Source organism: Argiope bruennichi, chromosome 6 (assembly GCF_947563725.1).
Source record: "Argiope bruennichi chromosome 6, qqArgBrue1.1, whole genome shotgun sequence".
Taxonomy (NCBI): Eukaryota; Metazoa; Arthropoda; class Arachnida; order Araneae; family Araneidae; genus Argiope; species Argiope bruennichi.
In genome coordinates, this window is record NC_079156.1 from 60084115 (window position 1) to 60097801 (window position 13687).

At 30.9% G+C, this 13687-nt stretch overlaps 1 protein-coding gene across 3 annotated transcripts in view; it reads left to right on the forward strand.

Annotated features, from left to right (window-relative positions):
• Positions 1 to 13687, forward strand: part of LOC129972751 (inactive dipeptidyl peptidase 10-like) — a 471231-nt gene that overhangs the window by 191272 nt on the left and 266272 nt on the right. The window contains exon 1 of one of the 3 annotated variants that reach the window (XM_056087001.1): positions 7795 to 7922. The exons of the other annotated variants lie outside the window; for them this stretch is intronic. The gene's annotated coding sequence lies outside the window, so the exon portion shown is untranslated. Of the gene's footprint in view, positions 1 to 7794; positions 7923 to 13687 lie in introns of those variants that run through there. 3 annotated transcript variants of the gene reach the window in all.

Here is a 13687-nt window from a genome sequence, read left to right on the forward strand (position 1 = left end):
ATTTGCATATTTTTTAATTCATTCTTAAAAACAATTCATATATATTCGCAAAAGTTTATTTTAATGTTGAAGTGAAACACAAATTGTTTTCATTGTTATTACTAATATTTTATATTGATTGTTGTGTTTCAGAATTGAAGATTTGGCTTATTTTCCTTTTGAGTAAATTCCAATATAAGGAATTTTTTATAAATATTTTTTTGTAATTTTGTTGTAATTAAATTAAGGTTTAACTTTAGAACCGAGCGATGGTGAAAAATTGTTTAAAGTGCACTCGTTTCTTAACGCTGTTGTTCTTACTTGTGAAATAAAGAAAGATATAAAAAATAAAATTAGGAAAATGCATTGCACAATGAACATAATGGCGTAAGATTTCTAAAATAGATTAAATTTATCAAAGTCCAAAAATACTTTGCTAGTGAAGCTATTAAAACCAATTTACACGGACGTTCAATCAACTTTTTTAGCAAGACATTAATCACAGCGATCCAGCTGCCCGACAAATGTGCCTATTTTGAATATAAGTGAAATCTAAATGTTTTTTTCTACTAAATACTTTTTCTACACGGTTAAAGAAAATACATACATTCGATAAACTCTTTAAGTGACGTGACTACGTTCGGGAAGAACTTTTGGAAAAACGTTCGAAAATACTTATATTTTTGAATATGTGCATTAAAAAGATTGCAAAAACATCTATAAAACCAAATATCCAGTTTGGCAATTTTTTTAAATTGGAAAAAAGGGCCTTTTGGGCTAAAAATAGACATGAAGCCTAGTTTAGAGATTTATTAAATGATTTGTTTAAAATTTTGCAAATAACTTGAAATAAATGAAATACAATACCTAGATCCTGAACTAAAAGAATAGTTTGTATTTCTATCCATTCTTTAAATAAAAGGGGGTTCGATTAATAAGTAACATGAAATTTTCAATTTTTTTCATGTTGTAACGCCCTAAAACAACTATGAAATATTTCCAAATGAATAGATTACTTATTTTGTAGTTCCGGAACAGTAGAATGTATTAAAAAATTATTATAACCAAAGTTGAGCAAAATATATGCATCGAGTTTTTAATTTATAAGATTTTCCATAAAAAAAATTCTATCAAACATTAGAATTTGAAAAAATAGCCTCTAAAGATGTAAAATAACTTTAAAACTATGTATTTCAAATATAAAAATCTGTGTAACTTTTCAAAAAATAGATTTAGAAACAAAACTCTATAATAGGTTTTATAAAGAACCTATTTGTACATTAAGAATATTAAATAAAAAAATCATAATTTCTCAAAGCATCGACTTTTCAACATAGACACCTACCTTAATTTCCATTCAATCTTAACTCTTATAATACACCCATTCAAGCTACGTATAACAATTACCCGGTATGAATGAATATCCCACCGGAATTTCCAACTCTACATAGTTATGATTAATTGAATAACTTAGGATGTGCTTTGTTCGTTAAAGGGAATGACCATTAGGGAAGGAAGAGCTGAACCTATTTTCTTGCACAAATTCTCCCAATACCCATTAGTTAAACAGAGCTCTCTTTTGTTTTTAAATCCTTTAAGATTACGAACTGTCATTCTCATTTTTAGGAGATGAAAGAGGAGTTTCTCTTTTCTTTTAAAAATAAACTAGATAATCAGTCAAATGTAGGGCTTTGAGGCTCATAGAAATCAGAGGGTTAAAATGAACCAAATATGAATTAAATTATCCTGATTTAGTAAAAAGAAATATTAATTATATGAAATCTTTAAAAATTTTAGTTTCTGAAGAGTTATGTTCTTGAATTCAATATGCATCGAAAGTTTTCCTAAATATGGCCAATGTGGATGTAAAAATCTGAAAAAAGGAGACTAAAACAGATATGAAACTCTAGTCTGAGTAGCATTCCATGAAAATGGTTTAGAACTGAATTCGTCTGTTTTTGTACTTTTTCAATGATTCATTTTGACAAATAAACTCTCAAAACAATAATAGCAGCTGTAAAGAATAAACACACACACACAAAAATATATATATATATAATACCTTTGCAACCGAACCGATGGTGATTTTTGTGATTGTAATCGAATACCATTGTTACTGAATTGACGATGGGGTATTTTCTGTGCATCAAAGTATTTTCTTTCATCAAAGTTTGACTTGTCAGTGTGGCACCGCAGAATGTTCTATAAATCACGTGATCAAAGCCTGTGCATTATAGCGAGAACATAAATTCAGATGACCTAGAAATTGGATGTCTCTTGAAGTCAAAGAACTCATAAAAATTCCAGTCATTAGATCTTCTATTAGGGACATTTTGTCAAATGTTTTGTATTTAGCTCTCTCCTAATGTAAAAAGTTAACTCTTATTTAATGTTTTTATATGCATTTTTAATATTTTATAACTTAAAATGTAGTGTAAAATGTAATGTTGCTTTTTTTCTATTCTTTTTCTGTACCATTATGCGTTTTCTCTTGAGGGTTCTTTATTGTTTGCAAGAGTCCAATGTCATCAAGTCTCATTGTTCCTTTGTGTTAGGTGAGGATGATTTTCGATGACCCCATCAAGTTTCCCGCGTGATCTCTGGCTTGGTCGGGGTATTTCACAGTATATAATATTATTGCAAGGCAAGCAAATTAAGTTGTGAAATATATTATACAGTACAATTTATTTAAAAATATTTTAAAAATTGCTTAATAGAAAAAAATTAATAGAACGGAAATAATATTCACATTATTAAAAAAGCTCATTGTTTTGATTTTCAAGTGGCGTAAAAGTGGATTTTGCTCAGTGAAATGATTTTGCGTGATTGGTGAAAATATTAAAATGTAAATTAACTTTCTCTAATCTAATAAAAATTTTAAATTCCTTTCTTTGAGAGGGACTATTTTCCTTGAAGTAACTATGTGCAAAATTCGGTAATTCTTATGTCGAATCATCTGACATCACATTATGCTATTTGCAAATGAATTGACTACGCTTTAATCACTGCCACTTTAAGATTGCTAAATTTATAGCAAAAAAAAATTATACATCTTTATCCACACAAAATATACACGGTCACATATAATCCGAAAATGAAAATCTCTTTCACCTATACAGGTACCAAAACTTCCTGAACACGAAAAATGAAAAGTAACCAAACGATAACTTCATCTGCGCCGAGAATAAAGTATTCCTCACTTTTCCCGTCTATGCAAATGCCTTGGATGTTTATATTAAGTGCTGGGGTGTTCCAAATCGGTTTACTCATCTTCATTTAAATACGGCATTGACGTGCCTGTTTGGTTTATTCAACCATCCGGATGTACAAAACCTCAAGGGGATTTAACCAGCGAGGCTCCGCAACCACCTGCAATCTGCTCCAAGCCAGATAAAAATATTGTTCGAATAAGCGACGTGTGTGTCGTGGAACACGTTTTCGCCATCACCCAACAATCTCTGTTTTCTATTTCTTTATCTCCTTCGATTGTTACCAAGTATGGAAAGAGTTTGACACGAAAAGAGATATCATGGAAAAAAATCGGAGCAAGTTTTCAGAGGCAAAATTTTAAACCTTTTATGAGGAAAAAAAAATAGAATAAAAATTCTTTGTTTGGTCTGTTTGTTATTTTCGGTGATGTTAGATATTTCGAAAGAATGACATGCATGTTTGCAAAGAATTTAAACTTTTCAATGGTGTACCTTCTAAAAGTTGTTAAAGGTAACACATTTTATTAAAATAATTTAAAAATACAAACTTTTATAAATGTTCTAAAAGTTTAATTTCTTAGATCTATTTTCCATTTTATAATCTTAGGATTGATTTCTTTTGAATAATTGGTGCTAATAGGGCGAAATCAAAATTTATTTTAAATAATAAATAATTTGTAATTAAGTTCTTAAAATATTAAATTAATATCTTGTGATCGATAATATATAAGTGAACATAATTTCAGAACTCTTGCGCTTGAGGAAATAAGAGAAAGATCGATTACAAAATTTAATCTTCTCTTAAACATGTAAACAAATTAAGTTAAATGAAAGTTTTTGAAAGAAGGCAGAAAAAATGTGATAAAATTCTTTGTTTTACAACAGAAATTTAGCTTGGTTATCTTATTTTTCCAAATAATTAATCTTGGAATACTTGTTTTTGTTCAATTTCAAGTAGAATATATTAATTTTCGATTACGATTATTATTATATCCTATTTTTATCGTGTGACATATAGTATCAGCTCACTTCGTCTGAAAAATATTTGAACTTATTTTTAAACATCGCATCTAAATAGCGATTTTAAAAAAATTACGCAGTCAGAAGGTTAAACAATTTTTTCAGTTATGTCTTTCGAAGATATTATCTCATTAAAATTATTTTTATACTATTCTAAATGTCAAAGTATTAGCTGTTTAATGATACAATTTTATTTCTGACAATTTTGCTCTAATTTTAATAAATTTTTGCTATCTAATTTGAAACCCAATCTATAACAACGTTTTTATTGTTATGATGAAAGTCAAATTAACTTCGTTCCATCAAATGGCCGAATTACTTTTTCTACTAGTGTTTTAACACTAGTTTTAATTAAGATAAATTGCTTTATTTTAAAATTTGAAATTAATTAGGTTATTTCGCTTTTGTTTTTATTTCATAGTATATATATTTTATTACATAGTATATATATATATATTTTTCAACTTGCAGAGGCCGTCATTTATAGTGGACTAATTTCATCAACTTCACTTCCTTCAGTTTTATTAAATAAAGTGGTAAAAATTAAAAAATATATATATGTTCCATTTTATTTGGTTAAACTTCAAGAAAATCAATATTCCGGGTGACCATGCAGGTTTCAAAAGAAGGTTAGCTTCTCTTTGAAATTTAGTATCGAAATTCTTACGAATATGCTCATATGATAAATTTTAAAAGCTGGATCCAAGCATCCAATGATGGTACAGATGGTCAAGAACTGAATCGAGCATCCAGTACTCGATATGGTACAGAAAGTTTTAAAATAATATGCAGGCTGACGTGAAAAAATCGCTATGAAATTATGGCCCGTATTTGAAAGAGATAATTGCATAATCTCAAAATCCTTGGCTTAACCGTTTGTGTGTGTACGTGAGCGTGAGCATATGTATGTGCGTACGTTGGGTGCGCATACGTGCGTAGATGTATATGTATGTGTGTGCGTGTGCTGACAAACTCATTATAAGGTGATATGACTCTTCGTCAAAAATATATAAGGCTCTAATTCAAACGTACGTACTTCGTCGTATGACTCTTCATCAGAAATTTCTAACTTTTCATTAAAGTTTGCTACCCTAATTGAGCCGGCGTCCTGGGATAGTGGTAGCATATCTTCCCCGTGATCTAGGTGCCCCGGATTCGAGTCCCGGCTCGGGCAAGGTTGTTCTTTTTCTGTGTTCTATTTGTGAGGTGTGAAAATGTGCCCCCCTGTAAAAAGGGGTTTGCAAGCGAATGTGAAGCATGAAGTAGATAAGTCGTACTCTTGACCCTAGTTGGCACTATTAAAAAAACAAGAGACGCTCCCTCAGTTTAAATCGCTGACAGATCTATCAGCGGGCTTGTAAAGTGCCATAAATAGCAACAGCAATACTTTTGTTTTAAATACAAGTTTCACTATCCCTCCATAGTATCGTAACAAATTTATCTTTTCCTTTTTTTTTTTTTGCAGATGTTTAATTTTGTTTAAGAAATGTAAAGTTTGATAAAAATGCAATTCTAAGATTTATTTTGTCTTTTAAACAAATTCCAATTGTATATCTGAAATGAACAATAATGTATTACTTTAAATAATCTGGTATATAAAAAAATGAAAAATAATTTATATTAGCTTTATTATATACAATTAGATTAATATTTCATGCTAACAAAATTGTTAAAAAACTTATTTTCAGCATTTTACAGAAATTTAGCCATTATATTATAACTGTAAGCAAAGCAAAGCAAAGAAACATATAATTTATATTTCCGTGAAAAGAAGTAGTAGAGAAAATTTTTCAGTAGTAAAAAAAAAATTATACCCGTAATTTTTGCGTCAAAGCAAAAATATGTCAAAAGTTTTAGGAATTTTTTACAAAATCAAACAGGGATATGTAAAGAAAAAACATATAAGGTATTCCTAAATGTCACGCAAACTTTAAATGCCGGTCTGGTCTACAAATCAACATTACTAGTTATATACAGCAGGCAAATACAATAACAAGTTAAACACAGATTCAACAACAAATCATTGATTGAAGTAAATTATATTAAATAATATGTAAAATAAAAAAAATAATATGTTGCAACGACCTATCGTACTTAGAGATAAAGGCTTCATATATTATTACGGTACTAATGAAAATTTAGTTTATATTTAACCCCCTCAGTATATTGATACCTGACGTATTTTATTTTTTACTTTTATTTCTATGACTTATTTTTCGGCAAATAGTTTGCTGCTGAGGTCACCATTTATGTCTGGGGCCTTTTTTTTCTATTGTAAAAATTACTTGACTACATATATATGGTCATAAAATTTGCAATAAATATTTTTAAACACCTTGTATATAAAGAGATATATTGCATTCTGTACATATTATGCAATTACTACTTGAGAACTTCATTTGTAATTTTTCACTTAAGATTAATAATTTATCCTACACAGTGAATTTTTTATTCATATATTATAAATGGAGCTACCGACCTGTTGGTGAAAGGATGGTTCAAAATATATCTTCCTATAAAGATTCATTTAATGTCTGATTACTCGGAACGCTTTAAAATGTTGATTACTGGTCTCCGGTTGATCTTTTTGATTACTTTTGGGATATTGTAGTACCCAAGTTACATTGGACAAATTATTGTAGTACCAAGTTGTATTGACATTGAGATTGAATGGGATTGATCGCGGTAACATGCATTAATATTGCTTTTGATTACTTTTGGGATAGTGTAGTACCTTGGACAAATTATTGTAGTAGCCATGTTACCATGGACAAATTATTGTAGTAGCCATGTTACCCTGGACAAATTATTGTAGTAGCCATGTTACCCTGGACAAATTATTGTAGTATCCACGTTACCTTGGACAAATTATTGTAGTAGCCAAGTTACATTGGACAAATTATTGTAGTAGCCATGTTACCTTGGACAATTATTGTAGTACCAAATTGTAGTTACCTTGGAATTGGTTGGGGTTGATCAACATGCATTGGCATCGCATGGCTTTGTTTCCAGCGTACTAAGATTCTGCATTTATAAAGAGTTAGAAGACGATCACTCCTTAAAATCAAACCATGATTGTTAAATTATAAATATTTAACATTATTACTTTCAATTTCAATTTCCTTTTAGTTTTATAATACAAATAATTTTCGAAGCATGTATACTCATAAACCAGAAAGAAACGTTTTGCACGACGATAGAGTATTTACTTAGGCTGCAAAATGGAAAGCACCTGAAACCATAATCTTCGCTTTGCCGAGAAGAAAAGTAATTCCCAATCTCGTCTATGCAAATGCCCCGGTCCTTCGGATTAACTGTCGGAGTCTTCCAAATCGTGTTGCTCATCTTTATTTAAATATAACGGAAACGTGCCTGCTTGGCTTATCCAAACAATTCGATGCTCAAAACCCTCAGGAGAATTTAAGCAGCCCGATCCCGAAGCCACCTGCAGACTCCTGCATTGGAGAGAGAAAAATATTGTTCGAATAAGCGACGTGTCTGTCGTGGAACACGTTTTCACCATCACTGGCGCAATCTCTGTTTTCGATTCTTTTATCTCTCTTCTCTGTTACTTCTTCAGAATGGAGAAGCAGTTTGGTTCGAGGAAAGATACTAAAAAAGTCTGGACGCGTTTCTGGAGATGAAGTGGTGAGAGTTTTATTACCGAAGCGCTGGAATGTTGAGAATATTTTGCAAGGGTTGTCCAATATTTTGGTAAGTTTGTATTTCCGAAATTTCGCCTCGTCCACATAACACATAAATAATTTGTCTCTGGAAAGTATTTTTTGAAAGCTGTTCTGGTTAGGAAAAGGGATAAAATAGAAACTGCTGCACTGTTTCTCTCGGGACATTTCAAAGAAATTACTTTGTGTGTTATGAAACTTTTTTCCCTTTATATGAAGTATATAAAAACTGTAATTTGCAAAATATTTTACCTCGAAATATTGAAACGAGAAGATTTGTATCTTCGTCCGAAACTTTTCTGAGTACGAAAAAGAAACTCTCGCTGGAATTATATGTGTCTATATGTAATGATATTGTTTATTCTAAATTAAATCTTAATTAATTTCATAATTTTTAATATGAAATTTATATAAATTAATACAATTTTTTTTTGAATTAGCCCATATAAACTTCGTTCTAAGATGTCCTGTTATTTCCTGATCTAATTACCACTTTTTTTAAAAATTATTTTTAACACTCGCACTAGAAAACTGACGGCCTCACATTTTATCATACTCCGAGTGAAGGGATAAAAACCCTTAATGCTTACAGCATTCTTTAAAAGATATCGAAAATCCCCTTTCTTCAATTGACACGTGTCACAGAAATCCCTATCAAAATCTCATAGCAAAATCACTGAAGGGAAAAATGTTGGTCTGTTTTGCTCTTGTGAAGCGATGTAGACTGACGCATCTTTTACGATCGTTTGTTTCTTGTATAAATTATGCTTCCCGGAATGAAATAAATCGAAGTTAAATTTCAAAAGTATCTTCTTCTTGGCCACTCAAATTATGTTATATATATATGAATTTGTTTATCTGTAAATACAATAATACGAAGGCAGAATAACCTGACATGATGATAAACAGATGAGTTCACACAAAAATTATAGATTTCTGTCATATTTTGAAATAAATTTGTCATCGAACGTATTGCCTGCAAGTCTATTTGCGCTTACAATCTAAGATGTTACAGATTAGTCTGAGAAATTTCAATATAAGATTTTTACAGCAAATCTGAAGCCAAATTTCAAAATACGGGCCTGGTCTATCAGATTAGAGAGTTGCTTATCTGGTCATGCAAGTAAATTCTATAATTGAAAAACGGTACAATCTTTGAAATTTGATATGTAATCTTTACATCAAAACTGTTTATCTACGTTATATTTTACACGTTTTCAATCAAAGCAGTGGTGTTCAAACTTCATACTTGATTCAATTTAATACACTACAAACTTAAGCGTAAAACTTTATGGAAGTATACGAAAGTGGAGGAAAGAGCCCTTACATTGGTTAAGTAACATTTCTGAAAGATATTTCTATAATATTTCTTTGGCGACCAAATAATTTCTTCTTTCTGTATAATATAGACCCGTTTTGATCCGTTTTTGCCGACTCATCCATAATGATGTAGCTTCGTATAAGTTTAACAGGATTTCGTATAATTTGATGACAGGATTCCACAAATGATGCACCACATATATGGATCTAAATCTCTATATAAACAGATTTCAATCTCGAAACTTCCTTAACTATTATTATATCATTTTCTTAAATGTCCGCTATAGGTTAATCGAAAAATAAAACCTTCGGCAGAAGATCTACCCATAAAGCGCTTATATTATAACCATTGATCGTAGTTGCAAAATTCTCTATCACTTCTTAAAAAAATGGATGCTACAACAATGCTGGTATACTTACAGAATGTTTCAAATTTTCACTATAAGCTACTTTTTTGCTTATTTTCTTCTTTCTACGTATTTTTGAAGAAACAAATATTCGTGACAATGGTACTAAATGGTTCAATCGTCTTCCAGATGATGCTTTGAGCGAAGCAATCCCTTACTCTATAACCAAAGAATAAGAGAGTCCAACTAACAATATTCTGAGTAAATGAATCAGCCGTTCAGATTAACTTGAGTACTTAATGCTCTTTTACTAATATGTATTAACCCTTGCACTACTGACCTGGCCAAACGGGCTTTCAAAGTCTATAATAGTGAGCCGATTTCTGTTTCAAACGACGTGCGCAGAATGTAAAGCGATGGCATCCTCGGTGATAACTTGTTTTACACCATACGCAATTCGTTTGAAGCATAAACCAGCCTTTCAAGATATAATTTGTATACCCGTTTAAGTAGGGGCAATAGTGAAAATGTTAAAAGTAAGCAAAAATATACTCTATTCCAAACATTCTAATGTCCGAATATCTGGAAAATTGTATCAGGCTACTGATACAGAATCCAACTACAGAGTGCATAAAAGGAAATCTGTAGAGTGTTTGTAAAGAGTAATTGTTAATACATTATCTCTTGATGGCCGCAATAATCATCGAATGAAATTCGCGAATAAAAATTCAATTACAATTACTGAGACACAATTTTTTAAGAAAAATGACAACACCTATTTTTATTGCTGACAGATGAGAACATTAAAAACGCATTATAAGTGCTGGAAAAAATTCTATACCACTGAAACATTGGCTTAAGATGCAGAAAGAAAGCGGTAGGCACCGAATAATGTCACAAAAACAAAACATTTGAATCAGTTTCGTTATATCTCCATAAGCTTATCTTTACAATTGATGAAACTTCATTTTTGAATAATGATGGAGAACTGTAAACACACGCAAGCACCATGTCAAGAGGAATCTGTTGAAATCTTATGGTGTCTTTCACGCCAATGGTTACAGTTGCCCATCCATCAATGCGTGCTTCACCGATGTCATCGTATGCCTCACGAAAAAGTCATCATATGTGAAAGTAGGCATGTAGCAAATTTGTGAAGTTAAACAAACTATTTCGCTTGTTTATTTTTCTGGCTTTGTCCTTGGTCGTTGTTTCCATATTTTTTTGTTTTTGTTTTAGTTACCATTTGTTGGATTTAGATATTTTCTGGTCTTAGATAATACACATTATGAAACTTCAATAAATTTAATAAACCAGAAAATTTATTTTAAAATTTTAATACTTTTTAAAAATGAGAATACTAAAAGTTTATTTTAGATTTTTCATTTTATTAAATTTGTAGATATATGATTTGTTTATTACGATTCACGACTAAAGTCAGCCACGTTTATACGCAATATTATTTATAAATATGGTAATAACCAGATAAATATGGAAATAACCAGATAAATATGGTAATAACCAGATAAATATGGTAATAACCAAATAAATATGGTAATAACCAGATAAATATGGTAATAACCAAATAAATATGGTAATAATCAAATAAATATGGTAATAACCAGATAAATATGGTACTAACCAAATAAATATGATAATAACCAGAGGGAGTGGTCGCCCAAAGTTTTCTCGTACACTCTTTAATTAACTCATCATGTCAGAGAACGCCTTGCATGACACTGGCGCGCAATAGTTCCGAAACATTAAATGTTGGCGTGTTTTACTCAAAATACTGTGTCATCTTTGGCGAGTTACTTGGCGATTAATCCCCGGTATGCGTTAATAGTATCAAAAAATCGAATTTGTGTTTTAGATACGTTTTTCTCAACCGATTGTAACAAAATTTGATACAACGCTTCACTTATAGTCTCAAAAGCCGTACCAAATTTGATACATTCAAGGCATTACGTTTTTGAATTTTCGTTTTTACATGTTTCTGAAAGTACAGGCAGTCAGCCCGGAGTTGAATTTGGTTCAGAAATTGACATGTGTATTCGCTATAGATGCTAAATCTGTATGCAGAATTTTATCTATCTAGCTCTTTTCGTTTTGGAATTATCGTTTTAACTTATATTCGAACAACTGGATAGACGGACTTTCTCTGAACACATTTTACTCAAAATTTGATAGAAACCTGCAAATTTGGTGTAAAGACCGTATACCGAATTTCAACCGTTTAGCTAAAAACGTTTTTGAAATATCCTTGTCACAGAAAGACTGACAAAAAGGATATTTTCTAAAAAAAAAAAAAAATGTGTTTTCCGAACTTAGGGACGTGTAAAACGTGGAGATTCGACGAAATCTTGAGTTCGATTTTTTCGACGATTGTTATACTTTCTCTATATAAATAAGTACGAGTAAGTAAAAAAGGGAACAAAATGAAATAGATTGGAACCTTCCATTATAGTTTTAATGGAAGTTAACATAGTTTTATAAATTTTTATAAAACTATGAAATTCTAAAGTTTCGTAATTCATGGATTTGTATTTTTGACAATGTTATTTAATAATTAATTAAGATGATAGCATATTTAACTGACGTGTTTTGCTGTCAATCACCCCCCCCTCCCTTCAGCTTAGTGGAAATCTCTAATCTGCTTAGTTTAAAAATTTACCACTGTAGGCACCATCATAGCAGAATCCATAGTTTGTCACCGTAACAAGCAATTGCCAAAGCACGAAAGTGGATATTTCAGTTTGAACTTCTCAGAATTTTACCACGGTTGCGGTAAAGAAAAATGGATTTTCTTCCTTTTCTTATTTTCGAATGCCTACTTTCAAATCCCAACATCTCGAATTTCAGTCGTCGATCGTTGCAGCCAATAGGAGCTCGTAGATCGGTAAAGCCCTTTTATGATGCTCTGTATTGTTCGAATAAGCAACGGGTCTGTCTGGGAACACGTTCTCAACATCACCGTAGCAATCCATGCTTTCGATTTGATGCTTTTATCTCTTTCGACTGTAACTTCTGTAAAACGGTGAAGTAGTTTGAAACTAAGAAAAAAGATTCTTGAGAATTCAGAACGTGTATGCAAGGAAGAAGTGGTTAGGTTTCTATTATGAAAGGGCAAACATGGTGGAAATTTTTTTTTGTTTTGTTATGGAAATCCAATATTTTTGTATGTTGAATATTGGATAGCATGTTTGGTATATATTTAAGAAAATTTTGTTTCGTTACATAAACCATGTTTTATTTGCCTGAAAGATATTTTCAGGAAAAAAGGACAGAATAAAAATTCCGCATTTCTTTTTTAAATAGAAATTCAGGATATCAGTTTTTTGTTTCTTTTTTAAAATCTTTTTTGAAATACTGTTTTTTATTTCTGTTAGAACGAGATCATTTGTATGAAAAACAATATACATTTCGGTTTTTGTACTTACAGCATTGACTTTGTAGAGTATGTATAAATACGGTGTTTTCATTCTCATTTTTTCTCTTATACGAAATGTACAAACAAAGAGTATCGCAAAATTAACGCATTATTTGAATTTGTAAAGTAGTGGCTTGTAGTAAAATGTTGGAAACGCTATTTAAAAAGAAACATTTCACAGCTAACAGTTTAGTGTTAGTAAAAATGGTGCATTACACGATAGAACAACATATTTTCGTTGTTAAACAATATTTCAAAAAGAATGAAAGTCTGGCGACCACAGTTCGAAAATTTGAGGAGTGGCCCCCTTAGATCGTATGATTTATCACCAGCGGATTTCTTTTTATGAGATTATTTGAAATCAAAGGTCTATGCCAACTAAACAACAAGCCAACCGTGCATTGAAGGAAGAAATTCAACCCCGCTTCAACGAAATTCAGCAATATTTATGCAAGGTAGTCATGAAAAAATTCGACAAAGGAGTGCGCATGTCCTAGCAAAGCCGTGGTGGCCATTTGCCCTATGTATATGTTCCATACATATACCTACCCTGTGTACATTACAATTCAATAAAAATATAAAAATTTAAAGAAAGAAAGACTGTGTTTAATTCAAATCTTTTGTTAACACGTTGATCTATCGTGTAACACTCCATTTTTACTAACACTAAACTATCAGCTGCCAAATGGGTTTTAATAG